Genomic DNA, 7,199 nt, shown 5'->3' on the forward strand with positions numbered 1-7,199 from the left:
CCTTTGTTGTTCCCAAACGTCATTTTATCAAAGTTAACTACGCATTTCCTAGGTAGCAAGTAGTCCAACCCTAGTATGCATTGGTCTTCAATGTCAGCCAAGTATACTTTGTGTCTGTCCTTTATGCCCATGAACTCAATAGTTACCCACACTGGTCCCCACAACCTTGTAGAATGTCCTGTCACACCATAAAGCTTCTGTATGGCTTCTGGTACTCCTTTGTGATCTAACACCTTGATGCTCACAAGGGTTTGCTGAGATGCAGAATCTATGACAAAGTTGCACCTTTGGCCATCCAACTTTCCTGTCACATAAGAGTTGAAGGGCACAGCATTTCGTAGTAGTGAGTCTTCTATGTTCTCCGTGAAAAAAGAAAAACTCGCGTAGCAGAGCATTTATGACAGCAACAGACTCCGAAATTACACTCTAAGGCAGTCACCATCAACGCCCGCAATAAGTTCAAATGAAATTGTAATATTTGCTGTTTTGTTAATAAGCAAAAACTAACTACACATAACAGATGTACTCCGGAAATTATATTTTCTTATTGAAAAAAAAAAAAACGTTTAGAATTAACATGGAAAATTTCTATAATATATATTGAATTACATTAATGTTCTATCATTATAAACTGATAGCAAAGAAGATTTGGTTTGTTTTGAATTTCTCGCAAAGCTACACGAGGACTACCTGCGCTAGCCGTCCTTAACTTAGCAATGTAAGACTAGAGGGAAGGCAGCTAGTCATCACCGCCAACTCTTGGGCTCTTTCTTTTACCAACTAATAGTGGGGTTGACCGTCACAGTACAACGCTCCCACGGCTGAAAGGGCGAGCATGTTTGGTGGGACGGGGATTCGAACCCGCGACTCGCAGCTTGTGGCTCGAGCGCCCTATTCATCTGGCCATGACAAGAGAAGAAAATAAAAATGTATCTTTGTTATCAGTTGATAAGGTATTTTAGAAGATATATCTGCGTCGTTCGATAGGTTGATTTCTCAGTAAAAAAAAACAATAAATTTCCTTTTCAGAACTTTATTCGTTATCAATATCATTCTGAATCAGTCCACATATGTTGCATGTTTTTAAGGTAGAAAGAGTTCAAGAAGATGAAACTATCTTATACTTGGTTCATTTTAGATCTGAAATATAAGATTCTAAATTTTTACCTTTCCCGAGCAAAATATTTTATTTCACAACTGAAACTAATTTCAACTCGGTAAAAAAAAATTTGTTCAAAATGACTCGATCATTTAGTGATTAGTTAGCAATTCCTGTTATGTATCTTCTAACCAATAGTGTGATGTTAAACTTTATAGTGCGGAAGACCTGCCAAAATGTTTGTCACACGCATGACATCATCATCAGATTAAAATAACTCGTATTCAAAACCTAATGTCCATTTCTGGATTTCAGGTGCCGAAGTGTCATTCCAGAACGCTCGTGTACCCCTGTTTCTAACATCAGTATTTAACATGCATGAATACGTCTGAATATTATAAAGGATAAATAAATGTAAGCCCTATGTTGCAGAAGCGCGTTAACATGCTATGTCACACTTGTAACTTGTGCAAAGTTACTTTTAGTCCAAAACACTAATGCTATTATTACAATAATATTAAACCTTCACCTATTCATGCTGTCTCTGCATATGAAGTTTTATTTTTTTATGAGAAGTGCAGGTGGAATAACTTTGGCTACCCGTGGAGACGATATAATGTGACGGTCAATCATCCCATTCTTTGTTTAAAGAGTAACTCAAGAGTTAGCGGTGGATTGTGTTGACCAGCTGCTTTCCCTCTTAGAGTCTAGTCTATCACTTTAAAATTAGGGACGATTAGCGCAGATAGTCCTTGAACAGCTCTGTGCGAAATTCAGATAAACTAACAAGCGTGTCTCCCATCTCGTAATCTTGGCCATTTCTCAGAGGGACTTTTTCTGTTGTTTTCCTACTTATCCTGACACAGCTGCATGTTCAACTAACTCTTGTATGTTAATGATAGGTTCCGGATACACTCCATGTCTTACTTTACCGTGTACTATTTACTGAACAATGCTTCATTATCTTGAGTACTTCATTGTTATTATTATTATATTTATGCTTGAATACCTAAAGATTATTATCTTAGGAGTGATGTTTATTAATGCACGGAAGGTTGTACTCTATAATCTGTAAACAATATTTATTTCACATTTTAGAAAAAGATCCAAAGTTAGGCTTAAAATGTAGTGAAAAAATTTTGTGCGCCAGCAATGCCAAGCGATTCGATTTTATTACTCATCAGGATATCTACCAGCCTGCCCTCAAATTGAAATTATTTTAAGCAGGATTATAGTAAATTAATCAATGAGACCTTGGGCGTGGCCAAATACATCATTCAAAATGGTTTGACCTTCTGAGGTACTTGAAAAAAAAACAAAAAACAGAGCCATTCTATGAGCCGCTATGCTGTGGCTAAAAACTTAAACGAAGCTCATGGTGTGTGCATAGTCTGTGTTTGGCTGCAGTACATATTATACGGGGATACTGTTTTGTGTTGTACACATGTAATGGTGTGAAAGGCAGAGGCTGTTTTTTTTCTACTTTTTTTGTAATAATTTTTAGCCAATGTATCTAGCCTGTCTTTAAGTAGTCGTATTTTACTTACTTTGTGTAAATAGCTAAGGGGGTGGGGTGGGTAAACTGGAAGCCTTATGGCTATTCTTAATACTCTGTTCTGTTGATATTGTAGTTTTTTTTTATTGTGTTGTCTGACATATTTCTGGTGACTTGGTAGCTGTATTCAATAATGGGTCGAATATACACATTTTACATTTTTAAGGTAGTGTTAGCTTTACATCCTTTATTTATATAAGTCTATATAAGCTATAAGTCTGAGATAGTTAATGCGTTTACTGATGATTTCGTGTGTTTTCTTCATATGTTCTGCCCATATGAGTCTTTTGCTGAATGTAACACCAAGAACATAATTTAATTTTACATTACCAAATTTTATTTTTACTTTTTTAATTTTTAAAAGGTTTATTTAAGTGTCAACAAATGTGTTAAACTCCTTCCAGTTAGCGTCTGTGTTGTTATAAACTGGTGGGAGGTCTGATATTGGATGTGGTAAGTTGATTGAAGTGTAAATGAAATGGGGAAGTGATTGCTAGGAATTTCAGGGTGAACTTTAAAATCCCTAGATTTGGTGAAGTAACGAGTTTTGTACAATAATGTAATTCTAGTGTAAACGATGTTATCATTACTCCATGAAGTTAGCTTTTTTACAGAAATTTGGAGTTCGTGTAAAAAGCTTAAGTACAGGGTGAAACATAAATTACCAGCCAATAATAGGTAAACAATAAACAATTGGAACCTATTTGTATTTAGAACTTGGTTAGAAATATAACCTTCCTAGCTCTATTGAAACACTAAATTAAAAAAAAACAACAAGCAAACAAGTAAAGAAAAAACTTTTCAAAAAGGAAGTAAATGTAGGGATGGCATTTGCATCATCCCTACATAATAGTAAGAATTAACATATAGCAATATATAAAACTGTTTAATCACAATTGAGTTTAATTTATCCTGTTTTGTCTGTTGGCATTCTACTACATTGTGTGCCTGTGCTATTATGTAGGAATGATGCAAATGTCATCCCTACTATCTTGTTTTCGACGGATTGATATTAGCCATCCCAACAATTACTTCCTTTTTTGAAATGTTTTCCTTTATTTGTATAATACACATAAACAGGTTGTATCAAATAAAAATAGCGAAGATAAAGCAAGAACCACACGTATATATATAAAGTGAAATATTATCGCTAAAATTAAGACATGGAATTTTGAGCGAGAATAATAGCATTAAGAAAGGAATGATGCATAATTCGGTAAAATTTCGTTTGGGTTCGTGATAATTTAAAAGAGAGAGAGAGAGTTAGTTTTAACTGGTATAACCAGGGATAATTTCTGAGCTTGTAGTCTGTAAAAATTATAAATGTACTTAGACGTATGAATGATGCGTTTAAAATCCATCTTGTTGTTTTTTCTTTTTTATTCCTCTCTCTTCAATACTTTTTATTAGCAGGTTGTCCATCTAAAACTGTTCAATCATCCACTACCTGCCAATTACGTATTTTAAAGTTGTTTTTAATTGCCTTTATTTCGCACTTAATTATGTTTTAATCAAGTCAAATGTCTGTTATTCGATAAATATGAGATATCCTTACACAAAACCAAATTTTTGAGTTTTTAAAGATATTGTAAGTCTCTTATGCATTCCTAATAACTTTCATTATGCTAGTTTTATATTATTCATTATTTTCTTTTGGGTCTAAATACACAAGTAATGTTTTATGACGCAAACACTTTGCCCCTCTCCGAGGCATGATGGGGAAAGTAATCAATACGTAATATTAGAGCGTGTTATCTCTATAATTTGATAACTAAAATTACAGTGCGTGTGTACGTATATGAAATCACTTTTGCTTCTCAGATATTTTTAAAGCTTCAAGTTACCATTCTCAACCGCTTCACGGTAAAAGGCGCACCCACACGGACATTACGCAATCATTCACTCAAAAGAGCGTGTCAGGGAACATGGGAAGCAGTTGCCCACTTCCCGTTATTCTTCGTATTTCATAAGCTGTGTTTTATCGTTCGTTGTTTATAAGTTGAAACTTTCGTATAATGAATATTATCAAGTCTTTTTACGAGCTGACAGCGAAGACACTAACAGGAGAATTAGTGAACTTTTCAAAATACCGTGGGAAGGTAATTTTGATCGAGAACGTTGCTTCTTTATGAGGAACAACGGTACGGGACTACATCCAAATGAACGAGCTCATCTCTAAATATGGAGAAAAGATTGCTGTTTTGGGGTTCCCGTGCAATCAGTTCGGACATCAGGTGAGTTTTTGCATTTGACTGTACATTAAATGATTAAGAAATTTTCGTGAAATCTTAAATTTTTGCGAAACTAGTATAAACTAAAGATACAGGCCTCTCACTGGAAACCCTTTATAAATTTATTTTCATTCCGATTTTCTTTATTTATCAACTAAATATGTCTAAAACGTATAAATTTGAACTGACAAAAAAAACTTTAATATAATAATTATCGGAACTTCTATGGTAAAAAAAGGTATCTCGCGCGCGCAAACACGTACAATCACTCGCAAAGTCTTGAAAATTTTACAGATGTGTGTAGAAATTCAAATGTAATATTACTTAACTATAACTTATTTATATATATATTGGTGCGTGAAACTATTATCTGCTCAATATTCAAAAAACATTTTAAAAACTATTTTTGCAGTGGCCCATGGATAAGTAATTTCAATTTGTCTTAAATTTACAAATTACAGTTAAAAATGTTCCCCTATTCACACAACTTCCACTACACTGCTTATTCATGTTATTGACAAAAGGACAGTGCATTCATAGTGCTTAAACGCTACATCAAATGTAATTAATTTCTTTAAAAATTAGCAAGTTTTATGTGTAATTAGTAATAGTGCTTGTTTTACCGAAGGACTACATTTACTTAGATTATATAGCAGGTTTTATTTACTTATTAATTTATTAAAATGACGATTAAGGCTTCCATAAAATACTTTTTCTCAGTAAGTATTCCATAGTTGCTATTCATAATTGTTAATAAATAAAACTTTCAAACAGGAATGGATAGGTTGCATAACTTATAAAACTGGATGTTAATATTATTAGTACTAGTAGTAACGTAATTGACAAAAGTAGCCGTACTCATAAGTTTTGACGTAATATACGTAACGTGGAATTAAACGCATTTGAAAGTGTCTCTTCATTCCTCTCCAACTGCTACTCTCTAGTAGAGTGGAATCTTTAGCGCAGTAATTATGATTTTAGTCGTAAACCTGAAAGCCATAATTTTTTGTACTTAGTGATTCGGGGGGGGGGGGATTTTTTATGTACTGATACTTTTTCTCATTTCACAATATAAAATATATTAATTTTTTATCATAAGTTTTTGAAATGTCTTATTACACATTACACACTGAACTTCGTTTGGCGTTTGAACAATATGATTACGAGGAACAAGTTGTGGTAACTAATTAAATTCGGTTTACGAACACCAGGGTGTTACACTACACGTCCAGCGACAACACAAATAGTGAAAGCAAACTTAAATAAATTAACTTATCTGGATATTTGAAAATAAATATATTACAAATATGTAATTTGTTTCAGGAGAACGGCACAGGGGAGGAGATAATGAATACTCTTCGACATGTCCGACCAGGAAACAACTTTGAAACTAAAATAACTCTGTTTGAGAAGGTTGATGTTAACGGTGAAAATAGCCATCCAGTCTTTCAGTTTTTGAGACAAAATCTTCCCACTCCTCATGACGACCCTGTGTCTTTCGTGAAAAATCCTCAGTGTATCATCTGGGCTCCCGTGTCTCGTGGTGACATCTGTTGGAACTTCGAAAAATTTCTGATTGATAAAAATGCCCAACCATTTCGTCGATATGGACCTCGTTTTCCAACAATAAACTTAGATTCTGATATAGCTGAATTAATAAGTAAATAGATAATTTTTGTGACACCTAAACTTTTCTCTCTCTAAAAAAACTTAAATGTAGTCAAGATATCTTTGGCATTCATAATATAATATCGGATAAGTAGTTTTTCAACTTTTGGTATCTTGCATAGGAGCGCACAGTGTATAAAATAAGTACATACAAAATGTTTGTATTAAGTTCATATATGGTAAAAGTATTGGTAAGGAGACTTTGTGACGACGGTACTTCAAATCTTGGCAGAGTATCTGTCTGATATATTGTTTACCAAATGTTTAAGCCATGTATGCTGTACAATCAATAAAAATATTATTCTAATTCCCCTTGTGTATCTATATTTATAGTATGTGAATCTTTAAATGCTACGTAGATTAATGTGGTTTAAAAATAAACTAGCATTTCCCGGAAACGCTCAGGCTGTTAAGATTAGTTTTACAAGTCATTCCAACAACATACTTTTTCTTAATTGCATTCAAGACAAAGTTGTAGATATAGTTATTGTATGACACACCTGTTCTTCAACTTCAGAAATTATTATTAGAAAATAGGCGGTAAATTAAGAAAATTGTACTTACCTGGAACACGTGGAAAATATCTCTTCTTGTAAAAAAACTATTTTCATGTCTCCTATATTAGTTAAAGGTAATTCGCAGGATC

The 7,199-nt window shown here is 33.6% G+C and overlaps 1 pseudogene; it reads left to right on the top strand.

The window, feature by feature from the left end:
* Positions 1–4,536: 4,536 nt before the first annotated feature.
* LOC106469931 lies at positions 4,537–6,861 on the top strand (annotated as a pseudogene).
* Positions 6,862–7,199: the final 338 nt, after the last annotated feature.

The sequence above is a fragment of the Limulus polyphemus genome, unplaced genomic scaffold (genome assembly GCF_000517525.1).
Source record: "Limulus polyphemus unplaced genomic scaffold, Limulus_polyphemus-2.1.2 Scaffold3730, whole genome shotgun sequence".
NCBI classification, from domain to species: domain Eukaryota; kingdom Metazoa; phylum Arthropoda; class Merostomata; order Xiphosura; family Limulidae; genus Limulus; species Limulus polyphemus.